The sequence below is a fragment of the Acinonyx jubatus genome, chromosome B2 (genome assembly GCF_027475565.1).
Source record: "Acinonyx jubatus isolate Ajub_Pintada_27869175 chromosome B2, VMU_Ajub_asm_v1.0, whole genome shotgun sequence".
NCBI classification, from domain to species: domain Eukaryota; kingdom Metazoa; phylum Chordata; class Mammalia; order Carnivora; family Felidae; genus Acinonyx; species Acinonyx jubatus.
This window is the reverse complement of record NC_069385.1, coordinates 148,112,835-148,133,672: the sequence shown is the minus strand read 5'-3', so window position 1 is coordinate 148,133,672 and position 20,838 is coordinate 148,112,835. Positions and strand designations below refer to the sequence as shown.

At 49.5% G+C, this 20,838-nt stretch overlaps 2 long non-coding RNA genes and 1 other non-coding gene across 4 annotated transcripts; all 3 read left to right on the top strand.

Annotated features, from left to right (window-relative positions):
* The first annotated feature begins 1,798 nt into the window (after window positions 1–1,798).
* On the top strand, window positions 1,799–1,904 carry TRNAL-CAA (transfer RNA leucine (anticodon CAA)). Its single transcript has 2 exons — window positions 1,799–1,836; window positions 1,859–1,904. It is a non-coding gene; the product is annotated as a tRNA-Leu (tRNA).
* Window positions 1,905–2,735: 831 nt separating this feature from the next.
* On the top strand, window positions 2,736–7,296 carry LOC106985149 (uncharacterized). Of its 2 annotated transcripts, XR_003417722.2 has the most exons (4): window positions 2,736–2,935; window positions 3,124–3,275; window positions 3,984–4,086; window positions 4,305–7,296. It is a non-coding gene; the product is annotated as an uncharacterized LOC106985149 (long non-coding RNA). The 2 variants fall into 2 exon arrangements; XR_003417727.2 differs by having other exon boundaries at window positions 2,737–2,935; window positions 3,984–7,294.
* Window positions 7,297–7,575: 279 nt separating this feature from the next.
* LOC128315750 (uncharacterized) lies at window positions 7,576–19,517 on the top strand. The gene is made up of 3 exons (XR_008298818.1): window positions 7,576–9,823; window positions 17,507–17,613; window positions 17,686–19,517. It is a non-coding gene; the product is annotated as an uncharacterized LOC128315750 (long non-coding RNA).
* The last annotated feature ends 1,321 nt before the right edge of the window (window positions 19,518–20,838 follow it).

Genomic DNA, 20,838 nt, shown 5'->3' with positions numbered 1-20,838 from the left:
CAATACGGAGAGATGAACACTTCAGTTTGTTAAGCAACGTGAGAACCCTTCAAACAGGAACCTTGAACCTCACTCAGAGTTGCAGAATGATGTCCTGTCACCTTTCACCCGTTAAAATGTTTTGTTGTTTAATCAACCCTTTGTTGGCCAGGTTTGCGATATCCAGATGGCTTCAAATTTTCTGGTGGCGGCTGGACAGCATGTATCAAAACCTTTTAAGACTGGATAAACTTTAATCTAGGGACTCCACTTCTAGGAATGTAAGGAAATAATTATGGATATTTGAAAATATTCATCTACACAGGAATGTTCCTTGAAGCGTTTGCTGACGAGAGTGAAAAATTAGAAATAACCCAACGTTGGACAGCACCGGTTTGACGTGGGGTATCTGCAGTACCTTGCAATTAGGAAACCAGTAACAATCCCAGCTTTTTAAGAGGTTACAACTGCCACGCCTAGCACGTCGAGAATCACTTGTGGGATGACTTCCTTCCCACGGAACTACAGCTTCTTAAAGTACAGCAAACCTCAGACCTTGCAGAGAGGGAAATCAGGAAACCACGTGCTTCTCCCATTTTCTCTTTCACTGTCAAAAACAGGTGTGAAACCAAGAGAGTCTGGGAATCTGAAACAGGGCCTATTAAACCTCAAATTAGTTCTTCTTCGTGAAGAAAAGAGTAACCTGTGCCTCCCAGAAAGAAAAACGTTTGTGGGTTAATACAGAAAATAACCCATCGGGACAAAATGTACTGAACACTCTCAAATCTGTCCCTACTCCCTGAGCTTAGCCCGAAGCGGAGCTGCAGAAACAAGGGTCAGATCCATTTATTGGGCCCCTACTTTGCACTCGGGCACCGTCCTGGACCCTCACCGGGCCTGCCAGGGTTTCTCCGCGCAGTTTACCACACCCCCAGGGTCTCTCAGTTCAGCTGCTGGAAAGGGTTTTCGAGCTTGTGGTCCAGGCCCTGAGCTCAGATTACTCCGAGCAAAGCGGAGAAAGCGGGAATGCCTGCGTACGGAGGCGTGGCGCCGTTGTCCCCCACCCGGCAGCAGCCGCGTGGGGCTCGGATCCCAGCATCCGGGAGCAGCCCGAGGGCGGGGAGGGGCTCCTGCACCCACACTGTCACCCACACCTGCACCGGCTCCCGAACCAACACTCTCATCTGCACCCGTACAGGCACCCGCACCTGCACCCGCACCAACACTCTCACCTGCACCCGCACCCTCATCTGCACCCGTACAGGCACCCGCACCTGCACCCGTTCAGGTACCCACACCTGCACCCGCACAGGCATCCGCACCAACACTCTCACCTGCACAGACACCCGCACAGGCACCCGCACCTGCATCCTCACCCGCACAGGTACTTACACCTACACCCGCACAGGCACCCGCACCTGCACAGGTGGGCGCAGGCACTTTCGGAGCCCAACAAACTCCCCGGCGCGTGCGAGCACTATTGGGGAGGAAGAGGCCGCGCCACGGAACTGAGGTGTTTTGTACGTTGGTTGTTGTTCCTCCCTCTCCTGAAAAGAACACCAGCAGCGCGCCCGGAGGCTGGGACCGGGCCGGGGGCTCGGGACGCCCGCGCTCCGGCCGGCCGGCGCCCAGCCGCGTTTACAAGAACAGCTCCTCTCCTCCCGCCGGCTTCCTCTCCCGGCCACAGGTGGCTCTCTGCTCTTCCAGGGGCTGCGGGCACCTCTGACGTCAGCACTGCCTCCGGCACAAGCGTGTGCGTCACAGAAGCGCCCGGCCTGGACATCTACTTCAGTAGAAAATCTCTCCCCTTCCGCAGGGTGTCAGGATGGCCGAGTGGTCTAAGGCGCCAGACTCAAGCTCCGCTTCCCCGCGCTGGGGATTCTGGTCTCCGAATGGAGGCGTGGGTTCGAATCCCACTTCTGACACATCTTTTTTCTCCTCCTGTAATTTTCTACGCAACGGCATCGACTTGAGAATTATGCATGGAGCTCTCAGAGACCTGTAGTATTAAAAATGGACTTAAAATTTTCTCACAGAGGCCGTTAAAACACCGAAAATAGCGAAGGCGAAAGTATCGCGATACTTCTTGAAAGCCGAGTGATTTGGGAGCGGAGATCGCCAGACGTTCGTTGGAGCCGCTGAGGCATCGCGATAGATTGGGAAACCGCGAGATTTGGTCCGCGTAGCTGCCGGCGCTGCGGCGCGGGGAGGAGGGCCGTGATGGTGGGTGTGTGTCCTCTTACCCGGTCCACACCCGGCGCTGCCCGGCGCGCGAGGCCCGCGGACTGCCGCCCGTGCAGCCGTACACGGGTGCTTCGTGCTGCCCTGGGTTTTCCAGTCGTGGGGCTTGTCTCACGGGTGGACGACGCGTGCGCCCGCGGTCAGGGCTGTGTGCCCTAGGTGCCCTGGGTGCCGCGGCAGCCACACCGCGCTCCTGCATCCCCACTCTGTCCGTACTGGCACGCGTGCCTGCACCTGTGTTCCCGCGGAAACGCGGTCACCGCGCACACTCTCGCGTCCCACTTCACGGACTGCGTGTGAAGTCCGCCCGCTCACGATTGCGGTGCTGCGGGTCTCTGCGTGACACGACCCGTCCTGCTGCCTCTACCGTCCATCCAACAAGTGTTTAATGAATGCGTACTGTGTGCCAGGGGATGCAGCCCTGGTTGGGCCAGTGAAAATACAACATAGGATGGGACGGGGTGGGATAGGATGGGTGGGGCTAGGATAGGATAGCATAGGGTAGGGTTGGTAGGGTAGGGTGGGGTGGAGTGGGGTAGGGTAGGGTTAGGTAGAGTGCGATAGGATAGGGTAGAGTAGGGTGGGGTAGGACAGGAGAAGATAATTTAGAAATAATAAAATTAATTTCTGCCCTTGTGCTTATATTACAGTTAAATGACTTTTGGTTTTGCCTCAGGAACACATTCCAGCCTTGCCTTATCACTCAGGATAAGAAGTAAGTCCTGAATGTTGAGGTTAAATGTTTAATGCCAGGTCTAGAGGATTCATGTCTGAATGGCCACGTGTGTTCCTGTCATTGTGACCATTCATGACTGGCCTCATCACATTATTGATTTTATGCTCATCAGTCAAAATGTGAGAGGCGGTGCAGGTGTAAAGAAAGCTGTTTTTGTGCAACAATAGGATTCCCAGGACATGTTCATCATGGACAGGATCCAGCGTTCCCATTTGGAGGGCCATGTTCTGAATCCAGATAGTGGGAACCACATGGTTCAAGTACTACAAGACAGGCTCACTCCCTGCAGTATGAAATTAACTGTGGTCAAGAGAAATAGGTAATGAAATATAAAAGCTTAAGGGGGGGGGGAATGAAACTAATTCTGGCAAGGTGTCTCCTGATTAAATACATACACATACAGCACATCATGTATCTTAGGCACGTATAACCACTGCCCTCATAAAATTATTTTTTGCAGGAGGAGACAAATGGATTTCTAAAGACTTTGGAAGAATTTGTAATTTCTGATAGAAAACTGGGTGACTTAGAAAAGGACGGGAAGATAATGTGAGGGGGAGGAGATAGTAGCTGGAAATCTCTAGAAGGAAAAAAATGATGCTGTTCTCATAAATGACTTTTTATATGCCTAGTATATTGGATCTTAAGTTTGATTTTAGTATGATTACGTGCACCTTCACAGAGCTGCTGGGTGAGTGTGTCTACTGGGTTCCAGGTGTAGACATGAGAAGAAGGAGTAGAGAAAGCCCTTCTAGTTTCAGATCTAAACCATGCTCTTTAGTCTACATTTGCCAGCCACAAGTTGGTATTTTGTTTCTGCCTTTGGTGTATACCCCCTGTTTCCAAATTGTTAAAAGATTGTGTTCTTAAAAGAAGGTAAAATTGTAACTCTCATACAAATAAAAATGAGTATGTGTCAGTGTAACAACCAGTAAGAAAATTTGAAGTACTACATATTTATAAGCAATCTGGAATGCTGAAGTAAATTTATGAATAGATTTACTTTTTTTTACCTGTCAATTTCTAGGGCAATGATCTCCTGCATTCCACTGGACACGATTCATTTGCATTTCTGTGAATGAAAATCATTTGCACTGTTAGCAGTTTGCTACAACTGGAAGAGTTGTAAGGTAGCTGCAAATATATGACAATCTCTGTTATGGACTGAATGTTTGTGCCCCTCCAAAATCCATATGTTGAAACCCTACCTCCTAACGTCATGGCATTAGGAGGTGGGATCTGTGGAAGTAATTAAGATTAAGATGTCATAAGGGTAGAACCCTCCAGAATGGGATTAGGGTCTTGGTAAAGAATCCTGAGAAACCTGCTTCCTCACTGTGCTCTTCAGCCATGCGTGGACACAATGGGAAGACTGCCTTCCAAACACAGGAAGGGGCCCTCACCAGAACCCAGCCTCTCGGACCACCCTGATGTGGGACTTTACACCTTCGGGAACCAGAAGATACAAACTTTGGTTAGACCACCTGGTTTGTGACATTTTGCTACAGGAGCCTTGCTAAGACAGGTGTTCTACTCAAGTATCTTGAAAACTTTGTCTCATCCATTTCAAACTCCTTTCAAAATAGAACACGTCCTTCCTTAGCTCACTAGTACACTCACGTGGAATTGGGTTTTACAGCTGCATTTATTAAAGTGGAAATAGGCATTTATTCACCACATCTCAGCAAGCACCTCCAATCTGCAATAATTCTGTAGACAACCAATGTAATTATTTTTAAGATTTTATGTTTAAGGAATCTCTATATCCATTTTGGGGCTTGAATTTTACAACCCCAAGATCAAGAATCTCATTTTCTACCAACCGAGCCAACCAGGCACCCCAATGTCCTTCTTTTTTGTATGCAATAATAGATGTTTACTGAGCAATTCTACAAAATTTACATTATGTTACATGCAAGTGCTTTATATATGTTTTTCAGGTAGCTTTGTTTCCATTTACACAAGGTAGCCATGTTGTCAGGTGCCCTAGGGAGACCCCAGGCCCAGAGGCCTCTGCCCAGCTGGTCCCAGGGATGTTGCTGGAGGATCCGGGTCTTGTCACAACAAAAAATTTAAGGACAGACCAGACACAATGGTTGAACGATGCAAGTAGGAATGTTTATTAAACTGAGCACACCCTCAAGATGTCAGAGCAGGTGAGCTCAAGGAAAGCCGTATGCCTCAGGTTAGGGTTTTGATCTCTTACTGACAGTTGTTGGCTGGGGGGTGGAGTATTTATTACTGGGGGAGGGGGCTTGGGGGCAGCTTTCCCCACCTGTTCTCCCTTAGTCGGTCAGGGTTTGCAGCCTCCTTTGTCTTGGGTGCGTCTGGTTTGATCTGGCTTCTTGTGGATTTGTTGTGGGGTGCTGGCAGACCAGTCTTGGACTTCCCCACAGCCGGGCACCACTACCCCTTGGCTGGCCTCCAGGCACCCTGTTAGAGCCTAACCTACTGCCTACTCTAACCGTGAAAACAAGAAAGAAAAGAACAGGAGAGGAAATGCCTAGGACTTTCATCTAATTCAATCATTCAAGGTTTGAAGTCTTTTTTAATTACTTAGTTAATTTTTGAGAGAGAGAAAGCGTGAATCAGGGAGGGGCAGAGGGAGAGAGAGAATCCCGAGCAGGCCCCGCACTGTCAGAGCAGAGCCCAACTCAGGGCTCGAACCCACAAACCATGAAATCATGACTAAGCCTAAGTAGGAAGCTCAACTGACAGAGCCACCCAGGCGCTTGAAGTATTAACTCCACACTAGATGAACTTGAGCTAACAATTTCCTCCATGAAACTTCTGTTTCTCGATTCCTTCCCTCCTGTCCCCTTCCTTTTTCTGCCAGACCCCTGTTAACTCTGGAATCCTGGATGTCCTCTTGCACACTTCACCTCCTCAAAACTATCTTCCCCAACAAGAAAAATAAAGAGCAGATTAAATAAAGGAAAGGAGATTCAAAATTCCTTGCAAAGGAATGGGTATGGAGGAGGATGTGGTTTCTTATCCAGAATCCGTCTTATATGCCTGGGTCTACTCTACTCCCTGTGATGTTCCAGTTTCTGATTCTTGCACGGAATGAGAATTATTCTCAGAAAAGCTTTCACAAAACTTAAAGAATCTCCCACTTGTCATACCCCTCCGTTTGCAAAGTAAAATGGCATTTAATCTACGAGGTAGGACACAGGGAATGCCTGTTAAATGTCTTTTCTTCAGAAACCTCCAAAGAGCCCCCTCCTCCCAATGTTAATGTGACTCCTTGAGAAAACGTAAGATAAACTCCTTGAGACAAGGAACCCAGGATGCAGTTGTACTACAGTGTGATGAGTGATGGAGGAGCTCGAAGAGAAAGCTTTCTTGAAGTGCTAAGTGAAGACCTCAGTATAAGGCAGGGAAAGCCTGAAAATGATCTCAGGGAGTCCGATTTTAGCAGAGGGAACAACATGTACAAAGGCCCAGAGGGACCCAAAGTATTTCAAAATGGTATTTGTGAAGTGTTTGCTGCAAGGATGTGGTGGGGGAAAAAGTTGGGGAGATTAACAGGGACCAAATCATAAAAGAAATCTCTACACCCACTGTGGGGCTCAAACTCACAACCCCGAGATCAAGAGTCCCACTCTCTACTGACCAAGCCAGCCAGGTGACCCCAGAAGGCTTAATTTTGTAGTCTGGACTTTGCAATACTGAGGAGCTCAGTCTCCATGCTGGGGCTGAGTGGGGTCATCTATGTCTATAGTCTGTTATCAGTTGAAAGAATCTGAGAGTGGAATTAGAAGTAAAGTAAATATGTAGTTCCTGAGCTGGAGAAACGTGTTAGAGAGCAGAGTTTGATCTGGACAGCTCAAGGAAGATGTCCTTACATGTTATGAAGGGAATGGGTATAAGATGGGTATTCCTTCCTTTCAGATCAAGAGATTATCATCAGGAAAGGGATCAGAATAAAGCATGAGTTTCAACGGCAGCAAAATATACTTTTTTTTGGCATAAGGATTTCTTTGAGAAATAGCAGACACAGGAGAAGCCCAGAAAAGAGTACAAGTTAACCTTTTGTAAGGATGTCTTGCTCTCTGTGAGGAAGAGAAGGTCGACCCCGAGTCACAAGAAACAAGAAGGCACTAACAAACCTTACTCCTGTTCATACCTTTCCTGGTTAGCTCCCACACCTGGTCTCCCTTGCACGCTCTTTGTTCTGTCTTTAGCTGCCTGAATTCTCAGCCACCTCTGAGAGTCACTCATTTTTCCCTAGGTCTCTCCCACGTGTACATGAGATATACACATTAATAAACTTGTGTTTCCCCCTCCTTAATCTGTCTTTTGTTACCGGGACGCCAGCCAAGAAGTTAGAAGGATCGAGGGAATATTGTGTTTTCCTCCCTTACAAGCGTCAAAATTCTACACGAGCGTTTTCTGGGCGTGTCATCCATTGATTCATGTACTGGACGCTAGGGGAAGCAATGAACATTTGTTCAGGTTTCAGAGCCCACGCTAGCCTGGAGAGGGTGTGGAATACGAGACAGACCATCAAGGTGTCAGACTGCAGAACCCGCCCATCGTGGGGCTGGGACAGCACGGCGTCTGGGCACAACTGGAGATTTCTGGCAACAAGCTAAGGTTCTCCCAGCTTCCTGCCTTATTTCCAGCATCAGGGTGCATGCCTCTTCCCAGCACAAAGAAGGGGGTCTGCAGGCGCTCTGGGCCGTGTTGGTGGGAGAAGCAAACAAGCCTGGAAGGACGGGCGCACGGTTGACAGCTGCGAGGCCTGGGGGCGCTCTGGGTGCAGCAAACGCAGATTACGGCACCACCGAGAGCGGGAGGCCGCCCGCGTCCTAGAGAGGCCTCCGAACCTCTAGGTTTTCCCTTGCCGGCTGCTCTAGGACCCACCTCGGCCAGACCCGGGGGCCGCTGATATTTACTTCCGGCTCCGCGGCGCGCGGCCCGGCTTCCGGTGGGAGGGGCTCTGCCGGCTAGAGGGGAGGGGAGCCTGCGGGGAGGGGGCGGCTGGAGCCGCGCAGAGGCCTGATTGGGGCCTCGCGGGCGCGCCCTTCCGCTCCGAAAGTCGCGTCCAGGCGGGCCACCGCCCCCTCCTCCAGGCAGGCCGCCCCCCCCTACCCTCCGGGAAGACCTTTCCCCCCACTTCTCCAGGCCATCTCCCCCACCCCTACCGGTCGGCCCCTCCGCCCTGCTCCAGGCCATCTTCCCCCCTCCTCCAGGCAGGCCATCCCCTCCTCCTCCAGGCGAGCTGCTGTCCCCCTGCTCTAGGCAGGCCATCCTCTCCTCCTCCAGGCAGGCCGCCCCCCTACCCTCCAGGCAGGCCACCACCCCGTCCTCCGGGCGGGCCGCTCCCCCGCTGCTCCAGGCAGGCCACCCCCTCATCCTCCAGGCGGGCCTCCGTCCGCCCCCCCCCCCCCCCCGCTCCAGGCAGGCCACCCCCTCCAGTGGGGCTCCCGAGTGCATCGGTTGTGTCGCACGGAAGACGCGTGAACCCGAGACCTTCCTGTTTCCCCCGTGTCGAGGCCCGGAGTTACTTGGAATTACTGATCATCTGTCTTCTGAGCTCCCAGCCTGTGGGGCTGTGACGTCACGGACGTGGGGGGAGGGGGAGGGCCTGGGCCCGGGTCCCCTCGACCCTCCCCACACGGTCCCCGTCGCGGAAGAGAACTGCCCGCCTCCAGCACACCCTGCAGGAACGCGGACGCGGGTGTGGCCACAGGCTGGCCGACCCCGGACCAAAGCCGTCTGCACCCGGAGGGGCCCCAGCGCTGACCTCCCCCCTCTCCCCTCATTGTAACAGCCAATGTCACACCCGGGGTGGAGATCACAGCCAGGGCCCCCGCCTCCGCGCGCTCGCTCTTCACCCCTCTCCCGCCCACCTGGCCTGGGGTGAGCCCACCGTCCGTCCCGCCGCCTCCGGAATGCGGGGCAGCAGCCCCAACTCAGCCGAGCCCGACGCTCCTGGTGGGCAGCGCGGGTCAGCTCCTGCTGCGGGGCGAGCCTAGGGCCCTGCTGGGCAGCAGGAGCGCGTCAGAACCTGAGGGTGTACCTGTGCTGTTGTTGCGTAGACGGGGAGCTCAGCCCCTACACGGAGGTAGGCGTGCAGAGGGTCAGTCCCAAAGCGCAGGTGAGCAAATCCCTGGGGGGTCACAGAGGGAGGGCAGCTAGTTCACCGGGGGCAGGAACAGCAAGAATCTCAGTGTGGGGAGTTCCAGCGTGTGGTCCCTCGTCTCTGACAAGCTTTCTTTGCTTAGGACAGCTCCTCTGGAAATGTTTTTGGTAGCATGCAAGTAATTTTAGCATTTATTTTCTAACTATTTCCGCGGTGTTTCCTGAGTTAGCATGTATCTGGCTGGCATCGAGCTCGTCCCGTTCGGAGCGTTTCCTGCTTCCTCGCAGCTGGAAAGAACCTCGAGGGAAATCTCTCAAGGAGAGTGTAACGGGCCCTGTGTGGGGGTGTCTCAGTGCAGCAGAGCATGAAATGAAGCCAAGCGCGGCTGGCGCTTTGACCCCAAGTTCCAGAGGAGCCCGTGGGGCTTGTGACCCTGAAGGTGAAGGATGAACATGTGTGGAAACGAGAATCCAGCATCGGAAGGAAGGAACCTCATTCAGGCAGTTTTGCTACCAAGAGGCGCCTGGGCCCCGGGAGGCGCTGCGCCGGCTCCGCGAGCTGAGCCGCCAGTGGCTGAGCCCAGAAACACACACACACACGAAGGAGCAGATCCTGGGGCTGCTGGTGCTGGAGCAGTTCCTGACCATCCTGCCCGAGGAGCTCTAGGCCTGGGTGCGGGGACAGCACCCGGAGAGCGGAGAGGAGGCGGTGACTGTACTGTAAGGTCTGGAGCGGGAGCTGGACTGCATGAGGCCGGCCAACAGGTGGGGGAAAATGTGAGCTATCCCGCGGGGGGGGGCGGGGGGGGGGAGCAGGGGGCACGTCTCTGCTCTGAGGGAGGCATCTACCCAGCCGTTGCAGGGTGAACAGGTTTCAGTTTTCTCTAGACAAATGCAGGGTTGCTAGCTTCAGGTTTTGTTCTTGTCCTGCCAGTGTTTTCTGGGATTTTTCTCTAACCTCCAAGATTCTTCACTGTAACCAAAGCCCTCCGAAGACAGTCGCAGAGTGCAGCGTTGCTTGGGCAAACACCTAGCTGCCAAAAGGAATACAGAAAGTGACCTTTTCAGCCTAGAAATGAACCTTTCTGTTGCGAGTTCAGCTTTCTGAATAGAGGGTTCTGGTGCCCAGTAATGCCTAGAATGTGTGCAGGGACAGAGGCTCAGATTTGGTGCAGTTAGGAGGGACAGAGTGTGGAGCCAGAAGATCAGTCACACAAACCCTCACTAGGACTTCTACACAGAGAAACCAGCCATGGATGGTGGCTTGCGTTTCTTGCTGTTGTTGGGTTTTTTTTTTTCTTTTGAAGTTTATTTTGAAAGAGAGAGCAGCGGAGGGGCAGAAAGAGAGAGAGAGAGAGAGAGAGAGAGAGAGAGAGAGAGAATCCTAAGCAGGCTCCAAGCCCCACGCTGTCAGCACAGAGCCCATGTGGGGCTCGAACCCATGAACTATGAGATCATGGACTGAGCTGAAGTCAGATGCTTAAGCCACTGAGCCACCCAGGTGCCCCTATTTTTATTTTATTTTTTTAAGGTTTATTTATTTATTTTGAGAAAGAGAGAGAGAGAGGGAGAGCGAGCATGTGCCAGTGGGGGAAGGGCAGAGAGAGAGGGAGAGAGGATCCCAAGCAGTCTCCTCTCACTGTCAGTGCTGAGCCTGATGTGGGCCTCGAGCCCACGAATTGAGATCATGACCTGAGCTGAAGTCAAGAGTGGGATGCTTAATGGACTGAGCCACCCAGACGCCCCATGTAATTTTTTTTTAATCTAAGTTTTGTAGTTTTCTTCATATATATGTTGCACATAGTGTCTTAGATTTATACTGAAGTATTTCATTATTTTGGTGTCAATGTAAATGGTATTGTGTTTTTAATTTCAAATTCCAATGGTTGGTTGCTGATATACAGGAAAGCAAGTGACCTTCGTTTATGGACCTCGATCTGTCGACCTTGCTATCTGTAGTCACCTTTTAGTTCCTGGAGTAGATTTCTTTTTCTTGACTTTCTGAGACTTTGTGTATAGATTATCATGTCCTCTGTGAACAAAGACAGTTTTATTCCTTTCTTCCCAACCTCTATACCTTTAATGTCCTTTTCTTGTCTTGTTGCATTAGTTAGGACGGCATTGAATGGGAGTGTTACCAGGGGACGTCCTTGCCTTCTTCCCGATCTTAGTGGGAAACCTCCTAGCTTCTCACCATTATGTAGATGGAAGCTCTAGGGTGTTTAAAAATCTTAGTTATCATCCTGAGAAAGTTCCCTTCTCTTCCTAGTTTGCTGAGAGTGGTTATCATGGAAGAGTGTTGGTTTTTTTCAAATGCTTTTTCTGTTCATCTTCTCTAGCCTGTTGGTGTGATCAATTATACTGATTCATCTTCAAATGTTAGACCAGCCTTGTATGCCTGGAAGGAAGCCTATTTGGTGATGGTGCACAATTCTTTTTATACGCTAATGGGTTTGGTTTGCTGGTATTTTGTTGAGAATTTTTGCATTTGTGTTCACGAAAGACATTGTAGTTTTCCTTTCTATAATGTCTTCATCCGATTGTGGTATTAGGGTGATGCTAGCCTCTTGGAATGAATTAGGAAGTATCCCCTGTGCTTCTGTCTTCTGGCGGAGAGTATGGGGAATTGGTACCATTTATTCCTAAAACTTTTGCTAGAATTCACCAGTGAAACTGTCTGGGCCTAGTGCTTTCTTTTTGGAAGGTTATTAATTATTGATTCACTTTCTTTTTTTTTTCATTTTTTTTTAACGTTTATTTATTTTTGAGACAGAGAGAGACAGAGCATGAACGGGGGAGGGTCAGAGAGAGGGAGACACAGAATCCGAAACAGGCTCCAGGCTCTGAGCTGTCAGCACAGAGCCTGATGCGGGGCTCGAACCCACGGACCGCGAGATCATGACCTGAGCCGAAGTTGGCCGCTTAACCGACTGAGCCACCCAGGCACCCCAATTCACTTTCTTTAATAGTTATAGGCCTGTTCAGGTGATCTTTCTCCTCGTGTGAGGTTAGGTGGATTGTGTCCTGGGATTGGATCAGGCTTCTGGTGCCTCCCATCCTGGGAGTTCATTCCCTGCGATCTCCTTCCTGTGTTTTGGCCACGGGATCTCTCTGCAGCCCATATACCTAACTGCTTTCAGGTTCCATTGGTCAAGTCCAGTCCTTTGAGACGCAACCCAGGAGCTCCTCCACACGAGGCAGTGGCGGGGGGCCGGGGTGGGGGGTACCTGCAGAGCAAGCTGAGGGCAGTGAGAGCGTCCTCGGCTGCAAGCATGTGCCAGCTGCAGGGTTCCAACTGGTTCTGTTCCTCATCTTTGTTCAGTAGAGCTGCGGCATACAATGCAGAGTTTAATGGGTTAAGTCGTGTATTAACAATTCCCTGCTGAGCGTCCGACTCTTGATTTCGGCTCAGGTCATGATCCCAGGGTCATGGAATCGAGCCCCTCGTCAGGCTCTGTGCTGAGTGTGGAGCCTGCTTAAGATTCTCTCATTCCCTCTGCCCCCCTCCCCCGCTTGAGCTCTCTCAAAAGCCAAAAACATTACAAATAATCCCAGTGTGGGGGTGCCTGGCTCCCTCAGGTGGTAGAACACATGACTCTTGATCTCAAGGTCATGAGTTCACGCGCCATGTCGGTGTAGAATCTACTTAAAAAAATGCACTCGATTGTTCTTACAATAGCCATGTAGTAAATAAAAATACATTTAAAAAAAAATCTCAGTGTAAACATCAACAAGTCAGTCTCTTGTCCAGGGAAATTATTTGCATTATCACGAATCCTGCTTTGATGTTCTTGCTGACTACGTGCTCATGTACTCCCTCTCTTTCATTCTGCTGTTTGTTGACATTGCTACTTTCTTTACCCTTTTCCAACCTGACAACCAAGCACAAGCTTTCAGGGGAAGACAGTTGAAAGCAAAGTTGCTAAATTTTCTCACAATTCAAGAGAATGGCTCTCTTTTAATCTAAACCAGCTCCTTTTTCCAAATTCTCTATTTCTGTCAGTGATGTTCTTGGTCCTCCAGGCTCCCAACCCAGAGGCTTTCCTTAACTCAGTTCAGTCCAACAGATGTCTGTTCAACTTTGTTGAATGTTTGAGACCCTGTGCTTCAGGAGAGGGTGATCATGACTGAGCCCCTGCCCTCCTAGCCCTGATTTGCAGTTAGACTGGCATGGGATGCCCGCTATGAATTTTCGTCACAGATCAGCAAAATGGTTGAGTGGCAAAAATAAGTCAACAAATAGTGGGTTAAGAATCTAAGATCTTCAGTGGCTTCAAGTTTGGAGCTATTGCAAAGACTACCACTAGGAATATCCGTTTGGTGTGCATGTATATGCGCCTCTGGCTGTGCACCTGATGGTGGGAGGGCTGGTCCCTGATTATAGTAGTACTTGTTGAATAATCTTCCAAAATGGTTCTATTACCAGCAGATGGTTCTACTTTCTCTACAGCCTTATCACTACTCGGTTTTGTCAATCTTTTTACCTGTAGCCACTCCCATGGGTATCTAGTATTATCTCTTTATAGTTATCATACATGTTTTCTTGATGACTAATGAGGATGAGCACATTTTCATGTATCTGCTGGCCCTTTGGATGTCTCTTCTTGTAGCATGTGTATCTGGCTCTTTTGCCCATTTTTTCTGTTAGATTATTTGTCCACAGCTTTTTTAAGTGTCACATACATCATTTAACTCTTTTGTTTGTCTCTGGAAACTGTAAGGGCTGATAAGTTTTTATTAGTCTGTCTTATTATTTTTTCCAAGAGTAAGATTTCCAGTTTCTAAACCTGTTTTGACAGTAGCCAGGTCAAAGGAGAGAGTTTTATGTTCTGGGTCTTCTGGGCTCTCAGGAAAGTCCCAAGAAATGCCTGTACAAGAGCTGTGTTCAGCAGTGACCTCAGGGCTTGGCGGGGGAAGAGGCGTGAGGGTACTTGCTCCTGTAGAGAAGAGAGAGTGTTGCCATCTTCGTAGGGGTCGCTGCTATCTGAAGACTCTGGCATGTGAACTAGAGGCAGGGAACATTGGTTGTTAGTGTAGAAAAGTAGATAAAAAGCCCTTAGAGCCAGGGACGTCTTCAAGGAAGATAGATTTTTGAAGAAAATGCACTGTAGCTAACCAAGGCTTTGGGAGAGAGGCAAGTGTAATAACAGCCCCAAATCACTATCCTACTCTTTAATCACCCTTCCTGTTCTCAGAGATCACTCTAGCTTTGTCTCTGAACATGATTCCTGTACACATTGCTGTCAGAGATGAGATGCCCCAGGGACCCAGGCTTCCTCAACAGCTGTCTCATCTTCCCCATGTTACAGAAACGAGTCTACTTTTGACCCTACTCATTTTGTGATTTGTGTATGTCCAAGAGTTTGAACCTAGGAAAGATCGAAAGCAAGGATTTCCAGCCATAAGGTGCAGGAAGGGGTAGTTCCATCTCCAAAGGAAACGTTGAGAAAAGAGGCTGATTTGGGAAAATATGATCACTGGGTTTTGAACAGGGAGAAGGAAACGGAACGTCCTAGTGAAACTGAGCTTTTGACCTCCGCCAAAGTACAAAACTTGAGCTTAAGCAACATTAGGGCTATTTGTGAATATATAGGCAAGAAAGATTAAGCTGTAAGATTTGCAAGCCAGTCAAGTCAACGTAAAGAGAAGGGTAGTGGGGTACGGGCTGCCAGAACACAGCAAGAGACAAGAGACATAAAAGGGAAACCAGTCCTCTGGTTAGAAGCAGGACAGTCACTTCCTGGGAGCTTGTAAATCTCATCTGGTCCTTGTAGCCAGTGGGTCAGTAAGTTCTACCTGACTCCCTTCAAATGTTTACACTCATCTCTGCCTCCTTCGATCTTGAATCACCACCTCCTTGGAGCCCTCCTACATTGTTCATGTGGCCTTGGAACCAGTCTCCCTGTCTCCAGCCCTACTCCCATCCACCTGTTGTGTGGGGGTCCATCTTCCACACCATCACCACAGCGACGGTCGTAAAACCCAGAGCCAATATCCTGTACCACCTCAGCATCTGCCGACGGCTCAAGACTCTTCACATCCAGCCTCCTCTTCCAGCCTCGTTGCCTTTCCCTTTCCTACTCAGTCTGTACATCTGTTGTCCCAAAGGACCATTTCCAGAATGCCCTGGTAACTCTGCACATACGTTCCATCTGGAAGGTTCTTACGTCCCATGTCTAATCATCCGTACTCATGTTTTAAGACAGCCCAATCAGACTGTGCTTCATGGAGCTTTGCGGTCGATTGTCTCAGAGTTAGATCCCTCAAGGGCTCTAACCCTCCCCTTCGTCAGAGCACCCGCCATATTGCATTGTACCTGCATACTTACCTATGTGTCTCGTCCCTCCCAGAGCATCTTCTTGTTTGCTCAGGTACACAGCAAGGAACAGTGCAGGCTTGGTGCAAGCCACTATTCAGGTGTAATACAAATAATTGTGGCATCCTAAAAACCAAGAGAGTTTCTAGAAATATCGAGTAACATTTCTTAATCTTTTCTAATGTTTTGCTTACACCACCAGGCGGGTCGTGTGAGGATTCAGTTAACTGCTGGGTGGTGTTGGACAAACACACACCAGGGCACCAGAGAGTGAATCCCTCCTTAAATTGTGTACCCTAAGTGCCTCACTTGCCTCACCCCTGCTCTGATCCTGATATGAGTTGAATTTCTGAAGGATGAATGAGAGTTGAGAAAGCAGAGAAAACAAATATGGAGAGGTACAGTCGAGGGGGTTGCGATGCTTTCCTGAAACTGGAAGTCTCTGAATGTGACTAGAAAGAGGGGGGGAGAGTCAGAGATGAAGCACCAGAGAGGCTGAGTAAGGGCTGAGCTGGGGGCGCCCCGCTGCTCAGTCGGGAGAGCATGCGACTCTTGATCTGCAGGTGTGAGTTCAGGCCCCACGTTGGGCCCAGAGCTTCCTGAAAGAAGAATTGCATTGTAAGGGCCAAGCTAGAGTCTTGTCAGCCAGCAAAGCAGGCTGGAGATAGGATGGCAATTAATATTCTGTGTCTGGCTTGGTAGTGACAGGTAGGGCTTGTGACAAACACAAAAAGACATGCTCCATTCACGATCAACATCCCCCCCCCAAAAAAAGACAAAAAGAAAAAGCACCCACTGGCGTGTGGGCCAGAGCTTCCCTGAAGCCTTCCACAATTATGTTCCTAGTGTTCGCCCTCGGTGCCTCTGAAGGCCGGCCACAGGGGACCCTGTTCCTGGTGTTCGCCCTCGGTGCCTCTGAAGGCCGGTCACAGGGGACTCTTGAGGTTTTATACGATGTCCTCAATTGCGTCCTTTCCTCTCCCTGACATGTTCTCATGTCTAAGAAGGTTTTCACAATCATGGCAGCTTTACCACTCTCCTCGTGTTCACAGCGGCCTCTCTGCGGCGTGGATTTGCTTAGGTGAAACACACAGGAGCCTGCATGTGCCTCGTGAGCCAGTGTCTGGAGAGTGCCGTTCCGTCCTCACAGTCGTCACAGTACCGGCCCCCGGGGTGGGGGGGGGGGGGGCCATCATGTCCCTGCCCACACGGGATGATTTGTTACCACAGTAACAAATTTATTAAGCACAAAGTACTTGTTAATGTAACTATTCTGTTCTATATAAAACTATGATACGGTGTTGAATTTCTCAAGGTTACCTCTCTCCAGGAGATACAGTCAATGTGCTCAACTTTTTGTGAAATGGCCTTTTTTCACTTTTTTCACTTTACTGCGCTTCTTTTATTTATTTATTTTTTAATGTTTATTTTTGAGAGAGTGGGAGTGGGGGAGGGGCAGAGGGACAGGGAGAAACAGAATCCCATGCAGGCTGCATGCTGTCAGCACAGAGCCTGCCACGGGGCTCAAACCCACACACCGTGAGAAATGACCTGGGCTGAAGTCGGACAGACGCTCCAATGACCGAGCCACCCAGGCTCCCCGGGCTGCTGCTTTTAAAAGAAGCTAAGAGGGGCGCCTGGGTGGCTCAGTCGGTTGGGCGCCGACTTTGGCTCAGGTCATGATCTCGCGGCCCGTGAGTTCGAGCCCCGCGTCGGGCTCTGTGCTGACAGCTCTGAGCCTGGAGCCTGTTTCAGATTCTGTGTGTCCCTGTCTCTCTGACCTTCCCCCATCCATGCTCTGTCTTTCTCTCTGTCTCAAAAAAATGAATAAACGTTAAAAAAAAATTTAAAAGAAGCTAAAAAATATGAATCTCGCTTCCAAAAGGGAATCAACTTTTAGTTAAAAGGAAACTGCAGAGCAAGTCACATGAAACAAAACACTTTGTTTCTTCAAGCAGTAAATCGGCCGCCTCTGTGCTAACATTCAGAGCATTGCCACCTTCTCGTCTGTTTGGAACTTTATTTGGGGCATGTTTTGGTTGTCACAGTGACTGACTGGGCTGTGCCACTTAGGTTTTGTGGGTGGGGTCCAGAAATTCTTCACGTTACGGTATCTTATCTGCCACATATTGTGTATTGTACAGGCAGTTGTACAGAGGAAGAATTTTTCCACCCAAAAAGGCTACCTCTGGTCCCTTTGGAAAACACTGAAGTAAAGAACGGGGCGTCTTTCCAACGCAGGGAGACAAAGGTTTGTTCCTTAAACTAAGGTCAAGTTACAAGCAAGCTAACTGTGCTCTCTTCTTTACCAAAAGTGACGCAGTGCTTTTAATGCCACATAGTGGGACGGATCCGTTAGAGACGGACACAACACACACCACGAGGCTGACGTGGCTCCGATGCCGTGGCGGCCGTGTAAGTAAACCCGAGTGTAAGCCCGTCGGTGCCTCCTCACTTTGCTGCTGCTCTGCTCCGCGGCCCTGCTCAGCTGCTGGGGGCCTTCCTGGCTGCTTCCGGCCTCGCGCCGCCTGAGTCAATCCAGTTGTGCTTCAGTAAAGTCTTAAAATGTTTAATGTGCCTCCATTTGTCTGTTGTCCGTCGCGAAGAGAAGATCCCATGTGTTCTGCACCTGAAATGCAGACCCGTTGTGTCCGCAGAGAGATCACGGCTTGTAATAAGTGTGGAAGTCACAGCCTCGGTGCTGGTTGTTGTCCATCGTGGGAGCGTTGTCAGTCAGCCGTCACTGACGTTGGTTTTCTCTTCAGGGAAACTCAAGCTGAAATGAATGTACTGAGGCAGCTTTTCACTTGTTTTCCAGGCAAAGCCGCCTCCTTGTTTCACGCCCGCATTTTCAGACGGCACAACTCCTGGTGTTAGACTTCGGCTGCACGAGCCCCCCGCAGCGGTGAAACTAAAGATGGTCTGGATACACTCCAAACTCATACACCACACGCAGCTTTGCTTAGAGCCCATCGTCCTGTCACCCCTGTGAGCCTTTCCTGGGGTCCCCTACGGCCAGGCCCCGTGCTCCGCTGGCCTGGGGACACAGAAGCATGTGGACACGGACAAATGGGGGAGGGTGAGTCTCTTCGCTCTGCCTGCTGGCGTGTGGGGACCGTGTGCAAGTCCTCCGGGAGACCGCTGCAGAAATAGCCCTCCTGCACTCCCCACCTGTTGTGCGTGTCTGTACACGAGGGTGCAAGATGCCGCTGTCAGTCACATACACCCTGACCCGCAAGCCCCTTCTGCACCCTCCGGTGTCCCCCATAGCACCCTGTGGATGTTACCGTCATAAGTTCCCTGGGCTCTGTTCCTCTGTAGGTTAACGTCCTTGAAGAAGGAATCATGTCTTTCATTCATCTGCAAATTCTCAGCGCTGAGCCTATGACCCAGAAAATGGTACCGATACACGTTCACGTTTCCTGCCCTGCGTCTAACTGGTCCTGAGGTTTACTCTCTCCTGGTGCTTGGATCTGTCTCCTCCCCACACCGTCCCCCCACCCCGGCAGGGGGGGTCACAAGATCCCTGTTTAGCTCCAATTTCAATGTTGATTCCTCTCAGCTCCCGTACCTCATTGTCCCCAGCTCATTGGCACACTGAGCTGTCGTCCCCTTAGACACCTGTTCTAAATCTTTGGAAATTTATTCTAACCTGCTTGTTTGAAATACGACCCTTCCAGCTTAACTATAATTTCATTCAGTACAAACTTATTACAAATAAAACTTCCCCTCCCACAGCAAAGCTCAGTCTAGTTCACTCAGGGTAGACTCAGTGTTGTCTAAGTAGCAAAATGCAGTTACGTGTAATATTTTATTTACAATACTCCGTGTGGACATTGGAAAGGCAAATATTGGACAGTACTTGAAGTCATCTTATATGATGAAAATCTCCAAAAGGGCAGAAGGCTGGGCCCTTAGTTTTTACCCCAAGTGACCTTTGTTTCAAATGCTTTTTGTTCTGTGTAATCTGAGCCTACTTTGCAACCAGTTATTTTGAATAGGATTTGATATGTTTTAGTTAAATATAAAGCTGTTGGTCGGAAGTACACCTTTTTTTATTATAATCATTAACATCTAAAGTATCAAAGCAAAAGAAAAAGCATTTTAAATATCAGAACTAGAAAGCACGTGACCAAGAATAAAAACCCTTAAACTAAGTATATCTAATTTTGTGGAAACTTGTCGCATGGTCTGCTTTTTTCTCCTTTCCTTACAGATGCATGAAAACATCATCACATGCATTTTTGGTGTTTATATTGAAAAACCAGTGTCCTCTGCTGATAGAGCCTTTCAGCTTTCTTCTGTCTCGCCCCTTCCTCATTCTCTTTATGTACCTACCTACCTACCTACCTACCTACCTACCTACCTACTTAGCAGCCTCTGGCACCCAACATGGCACTTAAGCCCACAATCCCAAGATCAAGAGTCACACACTTTCCCACTGAGCCAGCCAGGGGCCTCTCTTTATCCTTTAGAAGAATAGACCTCTTGGCAGAATGAAAATTTAGAAAAACTATGAATTGGGGTGGACAGGGCTTTAGAACAACCCATGGATTTTGAAAGAAATAGTAGTCATTCTCTCTGGAGGCCATCAGTGTTCCCAGCATTCAACCCCAGATCAGTTCTCTATATTTCCTTGGGTCTTTACACAGAGCAACTTGCCTGTAAATTAATCCAGTGGACTTGGGCAAAGCTATGTGGTTGTTGAGGGAGCGTAAACAAAGTAGGCGAGCTCAGGCAGTGGAAGACTCCTGGGAAAACCACAGTACAAGTGTCCAAACTTGATCTCTCTCTGGGTCATTAGGCCAGATTTCTTTCTTTCTCTTTCTCTTTTTCTTGCTTCCTTCCTTCCTTCCTTCCTTCTTTCCCTCCTTCCCTTCCTCCCTTCTTCCCTTCCTCCCTTCCTTCTAGTTTATTTATTTTGAGGGTGAGAGTGCAAACCAGGGACAGGCAGAGAGTGAGGGAGAGAGACAGAATCCCAAGCAGGCTCCACACCATCAGTGCAGAGCCTGACATGGGGCTTGAACTCATGAGCTGAGAGATCATGACCTGAGCCGAAATCAAGAATTGGGATGCTGAAACGACTGAGCCACCCAGGTGCCCCTAGGCCAGGCTTCTTTAGTAGAGAATTCAGCTAAATCCTTTGTGCTGGGATCATTCGATTTTTTAAATAAATTTGATGTGGAATTTATTGAAATGGGACAGTACTCCTATTTTAACTCCATTTCACCCAATTTTATTATGGACATCCCCTTTCATGGAACATGAGATGAGAAAGAGATTGGTTCACCACTTCAAACAGCATGCTCTTCCTCAATATGATAAAGGGCATCTATTAAAAACCCACTGTGAACATCATCCTCAATGTTGAAAGACTGAAAAAGCATTCTCCCTAAGATCAGGGATGAGACAAGGATGCCTTCCTCAACACTATGCTATCCAACATTGTACTGAATGTTCTAGCCAGAGCAATTAG